At 45.1% G+C, this 20,969-nt stretch overlaps 1 long non-coding RNA gene across 1 annotated transcript; it reads left to right on the top strand.

Annotated features, from left to right (window-relative positions):
• Positions 1-10,041: 10,041 nt before the first annotated feature.
• On the top strand, positions 10,042-17,521 carry LOC136690898 (uncharacterized). The gene is made up of 4 exons (XR_010801806.1): positions 10,042-10,122; positions 16,169-16,238; positions 16,379-16,451; positions 17,227-17,521. It is a non-coding gene; the product is annotated as an uncharacterized lncRNA (long non-coding RNA).
• The last annotated feature ends 3,448 nt before the right edge of the window (positions 17,522-20,969 follow it).

The raw sequence follows: 20,969 nt of genomic DNA, 5'->3' as shown, positions 1-20,969 counted from the left end.
AGGGAGTGAAAGAAAGAAAGGATGAGACACAATGAGAGAGGGGGAGATGGAGGGAGTCAGAGAGATGTGGTGAGAGAAACAGAGAGAGAAACAAAGGATGAGACATAGAGGGAGGGAAGAGAGAGAAGGGGTGAATTTGGAGAGGAAACCAAGACAAGTGGAGAAATGGAGAGAGGGAGAGCAAGTGAAAGGATAAAAAGAGAAAGGGGAGAAAAAGAAAGAGACAAAGAGGGAGTAAGAGGCAAAGAGTGAGGGGATAGAAGAGACACTGAGATGGAGAAAAATGGGAGAGGTGCAGAGAACAGATATGAAAAGAGAAAGGGGAAGAGAGAGAGAGAGAGAGAGAGAGAGAGAGAGAGAGAGAGAGAGAGAGAGAGAGAGAGAGAGAGATAGTGACAGCAGAAGTGGTGGCTGGCCAGAGACTGAAATTAATGAGACATCTGTGGGTAATAAGATTACAAAAGCTGTAGCTGGCCAGCTATGGAGAAGATTACTGAGTGCACTGTCGAGTCCCAGTCACTGCTCAATACTGCAGACTCACGGAAACACAGCACACACCCACAAACACATTAAAGCACCCATACCCTTCATTCTTTTATTTCCCATATCCCATGTTTTCCCATCACAAGGCTCAATCCTGACATATGCATGTCTTTGAGCATCATTCAACAACCATGTGCCTTTCAGTTTCCCTTTATCTGAACCCCCCTTACCCCCTCAATAACACTCCTTATAACATCAGTACAGTGTGACTACCCTGTTGTAAATAGAATGGGTCGATATACAAAGATCAGCTATAACATTAGAATAACATCCTGGGTTCTACACCCATTCCCTCACCTCCACTGACAATATCGTAGCACTTTGGAGTTCAACAGTTACAGACTGTAGTCCATCTGTTGCTCCACATACTCCCTTTCACCCTGTCCTTCAATGGTCAGGATCCCCACAGAGTAAGCGCTGCAGTGACACTGATGTGGTGGTGGTATGTTTGTGTGTTGTGCTGGTGCGAGTGGATCAGACACAGCAGTGCTGCAGAAGTTTTTAAACCCCTCTCAACTGTCAATCAACCACAAAAATCCAGCCGACAGCGTCCTGTGTCACTGATGAAGGACTAGAGGACGACCGACACACACTGTGCAGCGACAGATGAGCTACTGTCTCTGACTTTACATCTACAAGGTGGACCAACGAGGGAGGAGTGTCTCACAGAGTGGACAGTGAGTGGACACACGGTTTAAAAACTCCAGCAGCACTGCTGTGTCTGATCCACTCTACACCAGCACAACACACACTTACACACCACCACCACGTCAGTGTCACTGCAGCGCTGAGAATGATCCACCACCAATTCATACCTGCTCTGTGCAGGTCCTGATAATAGAAGAACCAGGTCAAAGAGAGCTAACACACTTTGTAAAACTACAAGTTGCACCTGTTTGGCCAGTAGAACGAAGAAACAAGGACATTTTATTTATTTATTTATTTTAATGACATTTCAAATGCATTAAATTAGAACATCCTAGAACTGATCCACAAACAAACACACGAGTGAGGAGGTAAGACAGAGAGCACCCTTCAAGGAGAGTCAGCGTAATCAAATGGAGAACACGGAGCCATTTAGGTAGCAAGATAAGTCAATTATCCCTGCACTAAAGTCAAGAACGTCTGAAGAACGTCTTCACTGCTGTAAGATCATTACTGCAGAGTGTGAACGGATTCCTAGAGGCTCGGCTTCTCGCAAGACACAGTGGCCAGCAAGCTGCACTGACCTGTGAATTTTACATCATATACCTTCCTGCCCCCACCCATCGAATCAATTATTCATCCCATTGCACTTTGCTGGGAGCTATTACTGGGTTAGGAGCTGGAGAAAGGAAAGGAGGAGCAGGGGAAGCTGGGGGAAGGGAGGAAGGGGGAGAGAGAGCTGGAGAGAAACCGAGAGAGAGACGAGAGCTCTCCTCCGCTTTGCTCGTCAGACGAGTCTGTCACCAGGGCCTGTAGGGCGCGATCAAATATGAATGAGCTCGGCTTACCTTGTAAACAATCGCCGGGCAGACACTGGGGGGTGTTTGAGATGCAGGAACCCGCCGCCGCTGTTTTGATTCGAACATGTTTCTGCCTGAGATCACCATCGCAATCTGGAGGCTCATTAAACAGGGGGCTGCTCGTGAATTAAAAGCACGTGGAGTTGATTTGCTGGAGCAAATTGTCAACACTGCATTGGATTTTAGCAGGAGTTTTTCCAAACCCCAGCCCCAGCCCTGGAAAACTGGTCTGGTCCTTTTGTTTTGGTAGTTCTCCCTCATCCTAACACAGTTGGTCCAACAAATATGCTCATTAACAGGTCCTTTATGAGCTGAGGTGAGTGTGTTCCAGCGAGGAAAGACGAAAACATATGCTGCGCATGAAGAACCTGTGGAATGCACCAAAAGTGGACAGTATTTTTTATTCAGTGAAGCACACACCATGACTGTGTTTGGCCATAGCAGCATTACTGAGCTCAGTCTCCTTTCTTGAATGATTAAAAATCACCTATCCAGATCATTCCAGAGGCCCGATCCTGACATACGCATGTCTTTGGGCATCATACAACCACCATGTGTCTTTTAGTTTCCCTTTATCTGAGCCTCCCTTACCCCCTGAATAACACTCCTTATAACATCAGTACAGTGTGACTACCCTGTTGTAAATAGAAAGGGTCGATATACAAAGATCAGCCATAGCATTAGAATAACCTCCTGGGTTCTACACCCATTCCCTCATCTCCACTGACCATATCGTAGCCCCCTTTCACCCTGTCCTTCAATGGTCAGGATCCCCACAGAGCAGGCGCTGCAATGACACTGACGTGGAGGTGGTGGTGGTGGTGTGCTGGTGTCTTGTGCTGGCACTTTTGGTATTGGATGGGGCTTCACTCCAGAGAACACAGTTGCACTGTTCCACTGCCCAGTGGAAGGGAGGGCTTTTATCCCTCGTGGCCCAAAAGCATCTCTCGGAAGCAAGGCATCTTCAGACTTTCAAATCACAGCATCAATATCAACTCTAAAGCAGTAAGAACATGTGCGGCAGTTTCTTCATCCATTCATTTTCTCTAAGTGATTCATTGTGTTAAAGATCATGGGTGCAAGGCCAGAGCTCAACCTGCACAGGGTTAACACACTCACCCAGTCACTCACACTCACACACACACACACACACTCACCCAGTCACTCACACACTCACACCTGTGGACAGTTTCACACACTCACCCAGTCACTCACACACACATACACACACACACACACACACACACACACACACACACACACACAACCACCCCTGTAGACAGTTTCACACACTCACCCAGTCACTCACACACACACACACACAGACACATTCACTCAGTCACTCACACACTCACACCTGTGGACATTTTTACACACTCACCCAATCACTCACACACACACACACACACACACACAACCACCCCTGTAGACAGTTTCACACACTCACCCAATCACTCTCTCACACACACACACACACACACACACACACACCTGTGGACAGTTGCACACACTCACCCAGACACTCACACACTTGCACCTGTGGACAGTTTCACACACTCACCTAGTCACTCACACACTCGCACCTGTGGACAGTTTCACACACTCACCCAGTCACTCACACACTCACCCAGTCACTCACACATACTCACACCTATGTACAGTTTCACACACTCACCCAGTCACTCACACACTCACACCTGTGGACAGTTTCACACACTCACCCAGTCACTCACACACTCATACCTGTGGACAGTTTCACACACTCACCCAGTCACTCACACACTCACACCTGTGGACAGTTTCACACACTCACCTAGTCACTCACACACTCGCACCTGTGGACAGTTTCACACACTCACCCAGTCACTCACACACTCACCCAGTCACTCACACATACTCACACCTATGTACAGTTTCACACACTCACCCAGTCACTCACACACTCACACCTGTGGACAGTTTCACACACTCACCCAGTCACTCACACACTCATACCTGTGGACAGTTTCACACACTCACCCAGTCACTCACACACTCGCACCTGTGGATAAATTCAAACACTCACCCAGTCACTCACACACTCACACCTGTGGACAGTTTCACACACTCACCCAGTCACTCACACACACACACACACACACACACACACACATTCACCCAGTCACTCACACACTCACACCTGTGGACATTTTTACACACTCACCCAATCACTCACACACACACACACTCACACCTGTGGACAGTTTCACACACTCACCCAGTCACTCACACATACTCACACCTATGTACAGTTTCACACACTCACCCAGTCACTCACACACTCACACCTTTGGACAGTTTCACACACTCACCCAGTCACACACACACTCACACCTGTGGACAGTTTCACACACTCACACCTTTGGACAGTTTCACACACTCACCCAGTCACTCACACACTCACACCTGTGGATAATTTCACACAGCCAACTGACCAACATATGTGTTTGGACAGTAGGAGAAAACCCACACGGACACAGGGAGAACACCCCACATGCCTCAGAGACAGTGACCTGAGGAGAGGGACCCACACAAGGCCCTAGGACCTTGGAGGTGTTTGGCAGTGCCACCATTCCGTCTGTGCAGCAGTTTATTTTCGACAAAGAAGGAGTTTAAAAACTGAAGGAAACACATTCATTCGATGCTATCAGCTCGATATTGGTCACAGACACACGCTGAGAGAAATAATTATTCAGATGTGGATTACTGGGTCACGTCAAGCTGTTAAAAATGCAAAAGTAATAAGCGTAAAAACAGGCTCAAATGTCCCGCTGTCGATCAAGTTTCTACGTTCAGCCTTTTTCAGCTTGTTTATTTCAGTCTCAGACCGAGCAGGGCCAGAGAAGTGCCCCAGCGGAGCTGCGGGGAATGAGCCGAGCTGCAACATGAGGCCATCAATCACCAGCGTGTTGGGTTATAATATTAATGGGGGCCGGATCCTCGAATGAGCACGGCCCCTTGTCTCCTTAATTGCGTGGCGCTCTGCCGATAGCACGCCGCGGCCCCTCGGCCGAGCGGAATTGATTGGGGTAAATTAGGACAGCCTAAACTTGTGTTGCTGCTTGTCCCTCAGTGGGCTCCTCATCTCGTTCCCTTCGGCCCCAGCTCTATTTTTTGCCGCGCATCAATATTTCATACCACGCCATTTGTCCTCCGTCCGTCACGGCAGGGGCGGGTACAGTCTTACTCCAGACTCTGCTCTTCCCGCCTTCTCCCTGAGCTGGAGGTTTAGGGAGGGAGGTGTCCCGATTAGAGGATGATGCATTGAGTAGCTGGTCCCACTTACATGTGACCTGCACACTACCCTCACCTACTTCCAGTCCAGAGGATTACGTCCTGCAGGTAGCCCAGTTTGGTGATGTCCCATAGCAGTTAGTTACCAAGATTAGCCTTTGGCAGACACACTTAGCACGACTTACTGCCGTAGTCAGGTTACAGATGTAGGTGACTGTAGCATTAGGAGTCTTGCCTAAGGACTCTTATGGGTATAGTTTGGTGTTCCTGCCCAGACGGGGCATTGAACCCTAGTCAGCCTCATTAATTGATGGATTATGGTTTAGGTCATGCACATTCTCTGCATCTTGCAAACATACTCAGTGATGGTGTGGGCTTTAGAGTGGCTAGTCTACTGAACTAAGACCTCTGAAAAAACTGTACTTAATGGTAGGTTTAACTGGAAACTTAAATTAAGAATTAACATTTGTTTACACTTAACCCTTTTTCACACCAGACACAGTAACAATGCCACATGATGTGCCACGCCATGCTGCACAAAATATGCTCCCGTGTTATTCAATAAAGAATTTCACACTGGCCATGTGTGTTGGGGCATGTACAGCACAAAAGTACTCTTCTGGGCTGTTTTTGACGCATGCCATGTGCAGCACTCTAGCAGTTATTATGAAGAAACAGTACATAATTCATTAATGTTGCTTAAGGTATATTCTACCCCTATATTTTTAATTGTAGCAGCATTGCATGACTGTAAACCTAGTCTTTGTACAACTACAACAATGGCCTGATATGGAACAGTCAGCCAGTCCTATTGTTGATGAATCAGCCAATCAAAATTGGAAACACCTCTTGAGATTCAACAATGAACAAACATGGATGATGTACAGCTAATCACTGAAGCAGAAGTATATCTGTATCTGTGTGGTGATGTGAAATAATGTTTGTCATGGAACGGCTCCCGGCGAAACTATGGCACAGCAGGTAGTGTCTCTGTCACAGCTCCAGGGACCTGGAGGTTGTGGGTTCGAGTCCCGCTCCCGCTGACTGTCTGTAAGGAGTGTGGTGTGTTCTCCCTGTGTCTGTGTGGGTTTCCTCCGGGTGACTGTCTGTGAGGAGTGTGGTGTGTTCTCTCTGTGTCTGCGTGGGTTTCCTCCGGGTGACTGTCTGTCAGGAGTGTGGTGTGTTCTCTCTGTGTCTGCGTGGGTTTCCTCCGGGTGACTGTCTGTGAGGAGTGTGGTGTGTTCTCTCTGTGTCTGCGTGGGTTTCCTCCGGGTGACTGTCTGTGAGGAGTGTGGTGTGTTCTCCCTGTGTCTGTGTGGGTTTCCTCCGGGTGACTGTCTGTCAGGAGTGTGGTGTGTTCTCCCTGTGTCTGCGTGGGTTTCCTCCGGGTGACTATCTGTGAGGAGTGTGGTGTGTTCTCTCTGTGTTTGCGTCGGTTTCCTCCGGGTGACTGTCTGTGAGGAGTGTGATGTGTTCTCTCTGTGTCTGCATGGGTTTCCTCCGGGTGACTGTCTGTGAGGAGTGTGGTGTGTTCTCTCTGTGTCTGCGTGGGTTTCCTCCGGGTGACTGTCTGTGAGGAGTGTGGTGTGTTCTCTCTGTGTCTGCGTGGGTTTCCTCAGGGCGCTCCGGTTTCTTTCCACGCTCCAAAAACACACGTTGGTAGGTGGATTGGCAACTCATAAGTGTCCATAGGTGTGTGTGAGTGTGTGTTGCCCTGTGAAGTACTGGTGCCCCCTCCAGGGTGTGTTCCTGCCTTGCGCCCAGTGATTCCAGGTTCCAGGCACCGCGACCTTGAACTGAATAAGTGGTTACAGACAATGAATGAATGGGATGATTCCAACACATCATGCCACCACTGCTTCTGGAGTGAATTTCCTTTTACATTTTATCATACATTCATAGTGCCCCAAAGTGCTTTACATACTCTGTAAAGAATTAGAGTCAGTATCAAATAGTGAATCTGGACCTGGAGTGATTTCTATCTGAGTCTGTGACCAATATGAAGTAATTAATGAGAAAACATAAAAACATCAATGAACAATTTTTCTCAGCCCTGACAATAGGCAACAGGCACAGATAATAGAGTTAATACGGTAGTAGCTCCTCTCAGTTGTCAGCCTCAGTGGGTAAAGGTGGTGCCCCTGTTTGGTTGGATGGAAAACACTGGCCCTTTAAAGATGAGACCGGTGATCCCAAAACATGGGTCTAATCAAAACTTTAGCAAAGGGACCTCAGTGAATTTGAAGTGAATACCCCTGCATTAAGGAGCCGCCTCAGCCTCTACCAGTGTGTAGCATCCACCTTGATGGTAGAACCACAGCAAATCCTCTCACCACTCACCACCACACATCAGTTATTGGACAGAGTAGTGACACTGCAAGGCAAGAACACAGCCTTGACAGGTCCACTGCAGGGCATCACACACTCACCCAGTCACTCACACACTTACACCGGTGGCCAATCAACCTTCCAAAGTGTGTTTTTGGACTTAGTGTGGTCTCTGGAGTTTTCTGGATCTATTTTAAAACATGTGAGAAGGCAGCTGGATCCCTCTGTCCCCACAGTGCAGTGAAACATTTATCGATCATCAGAATCTTTTATCTCATTGGTATTATTTACACAGTGAAAACGTTCAGAAATCTGATCACTGATGACGTCTGGCTGTAATATTCTGAGTAGTCATGTCCTGAAGGACTGCTCGGCTCAGGACTGACTTATCATTGGTCACCTTTCAGCTCTGTCCTCATCTGAAGTCTTGAATTAATGCCTGAAAAAGCCTCATCAAAACTGGGGGATGCTCGGAGCTGAAGAGGACACGAGGTCATCAATCAAGCTGATTGGTTGGGAGGAGCATATGGTGGCTTTTGCAGAGCATATGGGACTTTTATACACCTCCTAGAGGTTGAATGGGTGTTACTCATTTCCTGCAGACACACACACACACACATTTCCAAAGACACACATACACACTCCCCCCGCACAGGACTGGGATCTAAAGCAAACGCTGATGCCCCGTTGAGTGCTCCTTATTATGTAGAACTGAGCCAGAGTAGGAGTAGACCTCCAAATTCCCAGCCCTCGCTACTGGGTTCCTTCTAGGATGCCTCTGCTAATGAGCCGAGATCTCAGGCAGTGTGTGTTTTGTGTGTGTGTCTGTGCATCTCCTTTTCCCCTCCCACGTTTCATCACAGGATCAGACAGCAGAAGTGGGAGCCAAGCCCCTGAAGCGAGCTGCCGCTCGGCTTTACCCCCCACCCCCCTCTCTCTCTCTCGGAAGCATGCCACCGCTCTGTTGACTCTCGAACCCGCTGTTGCCTGCAGGATATTGGGGACTAGAGCGTGCCGTTCCGCTGTTGGCTGGAACACAAGGGACACCAGGGCTTTCCACTTAGGTGTCTTTTTATCAAAGCAGAGGGGGAACGGAAAACCTAAATGAGATGTTCAAGGTTGAGAGTATGGGACGCATTGCGATGAAGACAGAATCACACTAATTGACGCTGTCAGAAGAACATGCTGCATCTCAATTTTTTAGATGAGAACTGATTTTTCGCTCACATTTAGCGCTATACAGTGGTGCACATCAAACACATAATGTGTCCTTAATTCACATACATGAGTGGTGCAGCTAAGAGCTGGTCTAAGTCTTACCAGTATAAGAGCTACCTCCCCAGTTCCCTACATCTCTGCCCACAGTGCTAGCACACACATGTCTGTCTGCTGATGTGACAGATCTAGGCAGTTTGCATTAGCATTAAGCTGTTCAGTACTGTTAAATTAACAGTTTGTAAAGAAACAGTGGGTTGGACTCATCCTCTGCAGAAACATATGCTCGTCCTCAGCCGTCCTGAGGCTGATGGCACTGTGTGTGATTAGGTGAAGACTTTGATGGTTGGAATGGGAGAATACTATTAAATGAAGAGTATATTTAGCAACAGTGTTCTCCCTGTGTCCACGTGGGTTTCTTCTGGGGGCTCTGGTTTCCGCCCACGGTCCAAAAACACACATTGGTAGGTGTCCGTAGGTGTGAGTGTGTGTGTTGCCCTGTGAAGGACTGGTGCCCCCTCCAGGGTGTGTTCCTACATTGCGCCTACTGATTCCAGGTAGGCTCCAGAACCACCACAACCCTGAATTGGATAAGGGTTACAGGCAATGAATAAATGAATGAATATTTAGCAACATCTTAATCTTATATAAAATATGTAATTATATTAACTCAATTTGAAAGTAAAGGATGTCTTATGTTTAATCTGTAAATATGTTGGCGATACGAGGTCATTTCTGTGTGGGATATTAGTATAATTATAGTATATTTTGTTACAGTGAAGTAGTATGTTAGCACTAAGCTAAGGTTGATTTACATCAACATTTTTAGTTATTTTTTAGTAGATATTTGAATCTTGTAAAGTGATTCCTATGATGTAAAAAGTTCCCCCTTGATCGTCATCACTTTATTCATAAAATCTTCCTATGACATGGAAATTTGAATGCAGTTGACGTATCAGCAGAGGTTGAAATCATTAACATTACTCTTGCCCAAATCCATGCTGGTATTTAGATAGTAAGCCAAAGAAAAGGTTCAGAGGCTCATGAGCCAATGGCTGCACTGTAGGTGGAGTTTGAGGTCAGGTGGTGAGTGCACAGCTCCCCCTGCTGACCAAGCTGAGAGTGAGTGGAGTACATAAACAATGCAGTAAACAGAGTTTGCTAATTGGTTGAAGACGGTAGAATGAGGTGTTCCTAAAATAACAAATGTAACAAGACATTTGGCCAGAGATTTGACCACACATCATTGATGAATAAGGTACGTTGTATTTTTGAGAAATACATTTCCACTGTTTTGTGCACCTGGAGACACTTGTTCTGAACCATTTTCTAAAAGTGTTGTGATAAAATAACTAGCAACACAGATTGTTAGATTACTGTCTCTACGGTCAGCAGACGGCTGGTCAGCTGTTCATTAACGGGGAGAGAAAGCTGCAAACCCAGATGCACAGCACTTTACCTCTTAAGATTTCAAGACTTCTTAGGGTTTAAGTTGCTGAGACGCTGCCACTGCCGGAGTCACTATAAAGAGCCACAAATTGGTTCCTTCTGTGGCATCGCTCTAAAGAACCCTTTCTGGCACTTTTATTTTTAAGAGCGAAGGCAACTGGTGAATGCTTTCAAGTGGCAAATATGGAGGCGGATACCTCACATCTTCCCTGGGAAATGAAAAGGTTATGAATCATTTATTTGGAAATCTTCACCGAAAAATTTGCAAGAAAAAGTTGTCTGCTTTCGCAGAGTAAAAATGTATTAAAGATTAGATTTTGAATATCTTTTGAAAATAATATTTTGAGGAAGACATTGTGAAATCATGGCAGGCTTTATATTTATCACATTCGAACACACACACACACACACACACACACACACACACACCCCTCATTTGAAATCTATACACCCTACCACCATATACTTTTATGACCACCTCATTTTTTTCCGCGCTCCTTGTCCAGTCTTTCAACTCCACTGACCACACAGTGTTGTCTTAATCCCCTCTCCCCCTGTTCTTCAGCACTCAGGATACCCACAGAGCAGGTGTGATGTGGTGGTGGATCATTCTCAGCGCTGCAGTGACACTGACGTGGTGGTGGTGTGTTAGTGTGTGTTGTGCTGGTGTAGAGTGGATCAGACACAGCAGTGCTGCTGGAGTTTTTAAACCCTGTGTCCACTCTCTGTCCACTCTGTGTGTGACACTCCTCCCTCATTGGTCCACCTTGTAGATGTAGAGTCAGAGACAGTAGCTCATCTGTCGCTGCACAGTGTGTGTCGGTCGTCCTCTAGTCCTTCATCAGTGACACAGGACGCTGTCGGCTGGGTGTTTTTGGTCGGTGGACTGTTCTCAGTCCAGACACTGAGGGGTTTAAAAACTCCAGCAGCACTGCTGTGTCTGATCCACTCGCACCAGAACAACATGGACTACAGTCTGTAATTGTAGAACAACATACTGCTCCTGTGTGGTCAGTGGAGTTGAGAGAATAGACAACAAGGAGGTGGTTCTAATGTTTTGGCTGATTAGTGTAAAATGAAATTCAGAAGAGTGTATGCTTCACGCCATGTCATTTGATGAGAAATTTAAACTTGTTGGAGGATGTTTCTTATTAAAACTGAGTAGATTTACAGCCAATAAATAAACTTGGGAATTCATTTGACAACTTTTAAACTGTCACAATTTCACAGATGCAACATTGAATCAACATTTTAATAACAAACATAAGGAGTGTTTACTGTTTCTAAATGTCTATATGTCTAAAACTGAAAGGACACAGAGTAAGGGTTAACCAGCTGAAGAGCCCCATTACAGGACAGAGTTCTCAGACGCTGGCTACATGAGTGTTTGAACAGCCATATAACTGCTGTAATCTGATAACGGTCACATTAGCAGTGTGGATGTAAACATACTCACAACCAGGGCCATGTCACCCAACTCCTCGCCCCTCAGTGTCCGTCTGTGGTCAAACTGGCGCCTCTGTGGGTCATTAGTGATGCACTTTCTTGCCAACTTTTCTACGTTTAATTACTTGTGGCAGATCCTCTGGTCAGGCTCCATTTAGCGGAGTGAGAATGGAGCCTGTAATGGGTCTTATAGAGGAGTTTGTTATCTTCACCCTGGGAGTCCAGAGTGTCAGGATCAGAGTCCGGATTCAGTCACCACAAACTCTAAAAACTCTAAAAACAAACGATACCTCATATTGACACACACACACACACACACACACACTCACAAAAACATTGTATGTGTGAATTGCAGGGATAATGCATGAACTCACATTCATTTTGAGAACCCCCCCCCCCCCCCCCACACACACAGTTCTTCTGCCGTTTTTACTGGTTTTGTTCCACCCACTAATTGCTTCTTAGTGCAAAGTTTGTATATGGCCACCTAGGGTGTGATTCACAAAGCAGGATTTCTGTTATCCAGATAACTTAAGCTGGATAAGCCCAAAACTGAGGATTGTCAGATAGAAATATCCTTCAGCTCTTGTACTATTTGACAAAACATTGGGTTTGGACTAAAAGGGGTTGTCTGCGATTGTGGGGAAACTCTGCATTTTTTGAGGTGGAATGGTATGTTTGAGAAAAAAAACAACTGATGTTTGTTGTGCAACTTGTAACTTATTTGTGAGGTTTTATTCACTGTTTGATTTACCACAGAAACTCATTTGTGCTCGAGTTGTTTAGTTTTGTAAAACTTTCACTAATGCAGTTAGCCGTCTCTTAATTATTAATTTGTGCTATTGGATGTCTAGAGTTCTCTCCTTTGTCTCCTATGTCTTTTCTGCGCGCTGATGTTGGACGATTAGTTCTGGATCACAATCAGCACTCCAGCTCATCTGTAAGTTACAGGATGAAACTACAAAAGAATGCCAAGCTCTGCCCAGTGCTGTGGGACTTTACATCACTGTTGCTGACATTGTTGCCACTGAGCACGGTGAACTTAAGCTCATGGGCAGTTGCTCCAGAGTATCCCATTTAACTCCATGCTTTTCTGAGTGCTCAGAAATGAATGGCTGTGTCCACACTGGGTGCACCAAGCAGTAGCCACATAGGGAATGTAGACAAACTTAAAGCATCACTAGATAGTTTTTTTTTTTTTAACCTTAAACTTACAACTTCAAAATCGTTGTGATGCTCCACTGACCTGTAAAAGGAAGAACAGAGCCCTGTCATTGCTACTCTGGGCTCAGCACTGCAGAAACGGCACTTTGTGATTTTTTGAAGGGGGTAGGAAAACACAACCCTCCCACCCCCATCCCCCTTGATTTCAGGACAGTGCTGCAAAAAGTGATTTATACTCTGCAAATCTAGGGGGAGCCCAGGAGCAAAAAATACCTAATCTTATCTAGTGTTGCTTTAAGTCAGGATTTGGAAAAAAAAAAATATATATTCTATTAATCATAGCATAAGGCCTCTTTTAATAATAATAATAATAATAATAATAATATTATTATTAATAATAAAATATGATCCGACCATGTTCCATGTTCAAACTAAAGGGACTAAGATGTATCAAATGTCCAACCAACATCCAGTTTCTCTTTTTAAAATTAAAGGAAAACTGTAAAAGACTGAATAAACTAAACGATTTTACAGTTAGCTTGGCTGGCTAAATATGTAAATGGGGGCACACTAAAACCAGTAAGCTCTGAAGGCGGGAGTGTTCCTATTTTAAAACCTCATTTCTTGTTGTCCACCTCCTCAAATTGTCCTGCAAGTAGCCGTTTGTGTTGTGTAGGTGGTACACACTTTTCAGCAGTGAAGGGAAGTCAATGAGGGCATTTTATAAACCTCAATCCAGCTGTGGGGTATAGATGGGTTGTGCTCTTCAGATGGATGTGAATCACCACTTTAAACTGAAGTCTTTTTGTTTGGAGCTAGAATGCCTGGCACAAGGGGTCTGGGGGTCCTTTACTGTGGCCACCAAGCAGTCATCCAGTCCAACTGGGCTCCTTTGGGTGCTCTTTTAAATGCCACTATATGTAGGACCACCTTGTCACCCCTACCACACACACACACACACACACACACACTCACACTCACCATTGTTTCTGGATGCCCACTCATGGCTTTGTTCTGGAGTGACGTCTGCTGCTTAGTGCTGAGGGCAAGTACATTCCTTTTTTGAAAGCTGTTCCTTGTGGTCACCTTGTTTCATTGTTCTGGGATCACAGATGTCCACTTCTGACAAATACATAGTGCCCACTTCTGAGTTGTGTGGGGGAAGTCAAGGAGGGCATGTTGAAAGCGGCCTATAGGAAGGTAGGGCTGGAGTCAGCAGTGATATATAGATGTATAATGTTGCTCAGTGTGCAAAATCTCCATTTCAACTCTTTTACATTTTTGTGCTTAGTGGGCTTAGCATCAGGGGGGTTATTAAGTGGGGCAGTGCTCCACCAACCATTCATCATGCCCCAGTAAACTCACTATGTTGTAAATGCTTCATCCCGCACATGTTTTATGTGCTTTTATGGCATTGGAATTAAACTAAACTTGGTGCACACTGCTCACACACTTCTACAACACTTTTGTAGATCCCTGAATTGCTTTACATTTCTGGGGACATTAGGGAGTCTCCGCAAACACCTAGAATGAAGCAATGGCAGATATTTCACACTAGTACACTCACCACTGTAGACAGGAGATTGACGGAACCAGGTCATTGAAGAAGGGGACGGTCAGGAGGCCAAAGTGACCACAGCCCGACTCTTTATTACAAATGCCAGCTGGGATGTTTTACGACCTCAGAGTCAGGACCTTAGTTTCACTCTTATCTGAAGGACAGCAAAATGTGCTCAGTACTGTGTCCCTGTCACTGCATCCAGGCATTGGGCACCAACACCACTTCCAGTAGATGTCCAAGTTTTCCAAGAAGGAGTTCTACCAACCAAATACAGGACCAAACTGCTTAGCATCTGTGAAGATGAAGCTCTAATTTTCAGATTGTACAGCTACTGGCTGCTTTAGAACTGTGGTGTCATTAAATGGGGGCAGCACCCAGTCAACCATTTATCATGTCCCAATAAACTCACTATGGTATTACAAGCATTTCCCTTGTCTTCAGTTTATAATAGACTACAAGTAAGAAAACCTTGTCGCCCCCTGCCAAACACTTACCATTGTTCTTGGAAGCCTCCCTCATGATTTAGTTCTGGAGTGGGGCCCACTACTTAGTGATAAGGGCAAATGCATTTTCATTTAAATCTGGGTCCCTGTGGTCCCATAACTCCATTGTTCATGGTCTATAAGATACCATATACACCAGCCAGCCAAATCAATAAAATTACCACCTGGTTTCTCAGCTCCACTGAACATATAGATGCACTTTTTAGTTCATAATTCCAGACTGTAGTCTAGCTGATGCTCTGAAAATTTCCCCCTGTTCTTCAGCGCTCAGGACCCCCACAGAGCAGGTGTGATGTGGTGGTGGATCATTCTCAGCGCTGCAGTGACATTGACGTGGTGGTGATGGTGTGTTTGTGTGTGTCGTGCTGGTGTAGAGTGGATCAGACACAGCAGTGCTGCTGGAGTTTTTAAAACCTGTGTCCATTCACTGTCCACTCTGTGCGACACTCCTCCCTCGTTGGTCCACCTTGTAGATGTAAAGTCAGGACTATTCTTAGTCCAGACACTTAAGGCTTTAAAACCTCCAGCAGCACTGCTGTGTCTGATCACACATAGCCACTGCCTGTTAACAACTAGTGATTCCATAGGCATCCTCTAGCAACCCCTTACCAAACACGAGATACTATTTATTAGATGAAGTTGCTCTACATGTCATGTTCTTGAGGAGAACTGTAGAGAGCGTGTATTAAAACACGGATCTGATCATTCTCTGAGCCATCACGGACACCCCGACAGAAAGAGACCATCAAATGTGAGATGGATTTCTTTTGAAAATTACATTTTTTAGCGAAGAAATAAAGATGGCCCCTTCGCTGCTCTTTAAGTGGGACATGTCTGACTCATTGCTTTTCAGGACCATGCTTTTTGTGTCCTGTTCACAACCAGAGCAGATTTGTCTTCTTTCCTGGATGATATAAAACTAATGTGATTCATTTGAGCTGTCACCAGAAAGCGGCAAGTTTCACCTCAGCAGTTCTTTATTTCTCCTCCCGTCTCTCTCTCTCTCTCTCTCTCTCTCTCTCTCTCTCTCATGCAATTACATATAGCTCCCGTTCTTGATGCCCACAGTAATCCGGGTGGAGTTTTTTTGGTTTGTTGGTTTGCACTTTTTTAACAATTCTACATTTTTAAATCCAATTATCTCCCATATTTAATCACTGTCAATTCCACCCTTTATCTAGGACTTCTCCCATCACATAACGCCCCCAGACCGGGGGGGACGAGGGCTATGACGAGACCTGCAGCTAAGATGTGAGTGTTTACATACACTTAATAAACCGATATCTGCACACAATCAGATGTTGTGAGTAATCTGATCAATGTGTTTACATGCACTTGGTAAATCAGATAATGGGAAGTCCAGTAATAATCTGATTTCTTCTTCGCAACAGCCAATAGTATCACAGAAAGGCATGACAAGAAGTTCCTGCTGTGGCTGTTTGTATACATGGACCCACTTTACCTGTAAATATGGATTTTTTTTTTTATTATTATTATTTCTAATATTACGCAGTGCTGCTCTGCTCACTGTTTTCTCTGCACTGCTGCTGAGATGAGGGCGAGTGGCATCACAAAACTGCTGAAATCCAATTAGGAACAGTTTATTAGTGAATGTAAATTGCACTTAATATCACCAGGGCTCAACGCACTTGGAGGAGAGCCCTAATTACACAGTTCTGCATTGTCAGTGAACACACAGCTGAGTTGGCTGGTCTTATTCTAAGTGATGGAGAGGAGGGAGGGCCATCCACCACACACACAGAAAGAGGAACTTTTAACGATGCAGTAGGGCCAATGCATAGAGAGTTGCGCCACTTGGGAGTTCCTATTATTGCACATTGCACACTCACTGCTGCTGACAGAGTTTAGCAATTTATTTAAGGAACTGTATATACGCATTTATTCCTGGCTCTGCCTCTGATTATCTGATGTCTTAATGAGCTCAGTGCAGCTATTTTGCCTCATTAGCAGCTGAATTCTCATCTGTTTTGACACAAACAATCTATGTAGAGCTCTGAGATGCCACTGGTTCTGCTGGATCTGGCAACAAAGCTATAGTAGTGAATAGTAATGAAATATAGTGTGTCTTTATACTTTGTGAGTTGTCTCGCTCCCTGTTGCCTACTGTACATATGCAGCTGTGTAGGTTAAGCACATTTGAACCAACATAAAACCATATAAATCAGCTTACAGAGACACAATATTCAATCATTTTCTGTAACAACTTCATCCTCTTCAGGGTTGCGGTTGGTTCAGAGCTGACCCAGAATCTGGACAGGGCTCCAGTCCATCACAGGGCATCACACACTCACCCAGTCACTCACACAGACAACCACATGAAGAGGTTACTGGACTGCCCATATTTATCCAATAAAGGCAGCCCACCTGGGTCCCACCATAGCCCAGAAACCAACCCATGTATAGACCATGCCCAATCTCGAAGTTAGCCAGACCATGCTCAACCCACGTGGACCAGATTGGAAGGCTGAAATAAACGTCTCATCTGGAATCAACAGCTCTACACAGGCCCTTGATCGAACCAACTTTACAAAATGGAACTGAATAAAACAAACATAAAATGCTGTTTGAAATCTTGCCTGTTTTATCATCTCATCACACAGAAACAGTTACACACTTAAGAAACAGTTTACACCAGGGCTCTCAAGTCTCATGCATTTCGACATGCCACACACTGCATTTCTCATGCTGAGAAATGTTTAAATTTGCTGCAAAAAAAAATAATCCTACAAACGATTCAAAGGCAGATTATTCTGTGCTCCAACGGCTGTCTTGAATTAGCGACATATCGGCCAATCAGAAAACAGGATTTCTTGCTGCCGGTTGAGGTCTGAAATATGTTTCAGCTGCCAGCATGCATGCACAGGGGATGTAATCTATGCACTGAGTGCGTTCACAGGTTGTGGATGAGCTGGAGGTGGAAGAGAACCGTCAGGATCATCAGTCGATAGAACCCGTCGACAGAACCACAGCCCCGTTGACAGAAAAAACCTGCAAACTAATTCCAAGCAAACTTGAAAACTTGAGAACCCAGGTTCACACACTTGTTTCACTCAGTTTTCTCACACAGTGCCACCAGCTTGGGAGGGTGAGGGAGAGCTCATGATTACTTTGAGTACATGAAGATCAACCGCGACCCTGAACTGGATAAGCGGTTACAGATAATGAATGAATGAATGAACATGAAGCTCACCACCACTTCTTATCCAACTACTACTACTGCAACTGCATTGGACAGCTCTACACGCTTGGAGGAGATCATTGACTGCCCAGATCTGTTATGTTAGCTAACTGATATTCACTCTTGTATGGTAGATGATGGATGGTGGTCAACCTACCTACCCAGAGAGAGAGAGAGATAGAGAGAGCTGTCTTGGACTTCTGACCTAGGATAAATGAGGCATCACTGTTAATCTACAGATATCACTGTTGCATCACCAGCAAAACCATGGTATTAAAGCACCACTACGTAGTATTTTTACCTTAAATTTGCTTCAAAATCAATGTAATGATCCACTGAGCTGTTACAGAGAGAATAATGATTTGCAAATCCTTTTCAATTCAATGGAATACACTACAAACACAAGATATTTAATGTTTAAATTCATAAACTATATTTATTATTATTATTATTATCATTATTATTATTATTTTATTTATTTTTATTTTTTATTTTTTTGCAAATATTCACTCATTTTGGTTTTGAGGCCTGCAGCTCGTTCCAAAAGAGTTGGGACAGGGCCAAGAAAAATGACTGGGAAAGTTGAGGAATGCTCAAAAAACACCTGGAACATTGTCCATATTCTGCTTTTATTTATGCTTTACACAATGTCTCAACTTCATTGGAATTGATGTTGTACTTTTGGAGCAGGGTAGGAGACCACCTCAATGTAGGAGGGGGAACCTCAATGTCATCACTTAAAGGAACACTACATAATATTTGATATTTTTGCTACTGGGGTCCACATATAGTTGCAACTTCTCTAAAAGATTCATAATGCTGTTTCTTCAGCGCTGAACTCAGAGTAGTAAAGACAGAGGTTCTCCCTGTTACATATCAGTGGAGCATCAACATGATTTTGAAGCTGTAATTTTAGGTAGAAATATCATGTAGTGTTCCTTTAAATCCAGGCAATGTATTAACACATGTAATATTTCTCATACCTAATGGATATTAGTCACATTTCCCTCTCCTAAGATTGTCTTGCTGCATATCATCCTCAGAGTGAATCAGGTGACTGTGTGCCATTCTCCGGAATCACAGTGTGGTGCAAATGCCCTGCTGATGACAGTGTGAGGCTCCAAGGGAAACATTTTGGGTTCAGGAACAGATAGCGCCTCCGTGTTCACACCTTGGAGTCAAAGGAAAAGCTTCACACCTCTGCAGCATTGATTATCCATTTAACAGCCTGGAAAGAGAGAGAGAGAGAGAGAGGGGAAGATTCCCACTGAACCTTAGACACAGATCCATATTAATACACTACATACCACCCACTCCCCCAAGTGTTTCTCCTGAGATGAAGCACATTAATAAAGAGTGTGACGTTCTGCTCTTCAGGAAGGCCTTTACATTCGAATCTGTAATATTGCTGTAAGGATTTGACTGCATTTAGCCACATAAACATCAGTGAGGTCAGGTACTGGCGTTTGAGGACTAGTTCTACATCACAAACACCGCTGCAACTCATCCCAGAGGAATTGAATGGAGCGTTATCTTTCCATGAAACACAGTATCTAAGCTTGGTCATCCTCTAGTCCTTCTTCAGTGGACGCAGGATGCTGCCGGCTGGATGTTTGGAGAGGATATGGAGAGTAGGTTGAGGGTCTGATATCAGGCTGGTAGGTTCCTCTTTACCTGATTAAATGTGGAGCTCTAGACGGTTGCTGCTGTGAGATCATTAGCTGATGAGATTGCTACTTGCAAATGAAGCTTGTGATTCAGAAAATAGACTGATTTTGTCCCCAGGCATCATCCGCATAGGACTACGGTCCAAATTAGAATTGAGAAGACATGATAAGTAATGACTTTCTACTGTGCAGACTAGTGTTGTACCGGTAGGTATCGGGAACCAACACTGGCACTTAAAAACAGTATCGGTATCGGTTACAGAGAGCATCAGTACTATATTGCTATCAGTACTATATTGCTAGATGCAGCTCCAATTTAAAGTTTAAGGCGGATTATAAACAGACTGGGCACAGTAGTGCAGCAGGTAGGTGTTGCAGTCACACAGCTTCAGGGACCTGGAGGTTGTGGGTTCGATTCCCGCTCCGGGTGACTGTCTGTGAGGTGTGTGGTGTGTTCTCCCTGTGTCTGCGTGGGTTTCCCCCGGGTGACTGTCTGTGAGGAGTGTGGTGTGTTCTCCCTGTGTCTGCGTGGGTTTCCCCTGGGTGACTGTCTGTGAGGAGTGTGGTGTGTTCTCCCTGTGTCTGCGTGGGTTTCCTCCGTGTGACTGTCTGTGAGGAGTGTGGTGTGTTCTCCCTGTGTCTGCGTGGGTTTCCTCCGGGTGACTGTCTGTGAGGAGTGTGGTGTGTTCTCCCTGTGTCTGTGTGGGTTTCCTCCGGGTGACCGTCTATGAGGAGTGTGGTGTGTTCTCCCTGTGTCTGTGTGGGTTTCCTCCGGTTGACCGTCTATGAGGAGTGTGGTGTGTTCTCCCTGTGTCTGTGTGGGTTTCCTCCGGGTGACTGTCTATGAGGAGTGTGGTGTGTTCTCCCTGTGTCTGTGTGGGTTTCCTCCGGGTGACTGTCTGTGAGGAGTGTGGTCTGTTCTCCCTCTGTCTGTGTGGGTTTCCTCCGGGTGCTCAAAAAACACATGTTGGTAAGTGGATGTCAAGTGCTGTGACTGTTTGACCCTAAATATACTCCACAAATAACACCAGCCAATGCATTTAGTGACATTTTTCTTTTATATGAAAATATGTATGGACCCTAATACTAATAACATAAAACCATGGCAACAATTCA

The sequence above is a fragment of the Hoplias malabaricus genome, chromosome 3 (assembly GCF_029633855.1).
Source record: "Hoplias malabaricus isolate fHopMal1 chromosome 3, fHopMal1.hap1, whole genome shotgun sequence".
NCBI lineage: Eukaryota > Metazoa > Chordata > Actinopteri > Characiformes > Erythrinidae > Hoplias > Hoplias malabaricus.
Note: the sequence above shows the minus strand (reverse complement) of the source record. Positions and strands in the feature narration are given on the sequence as shown.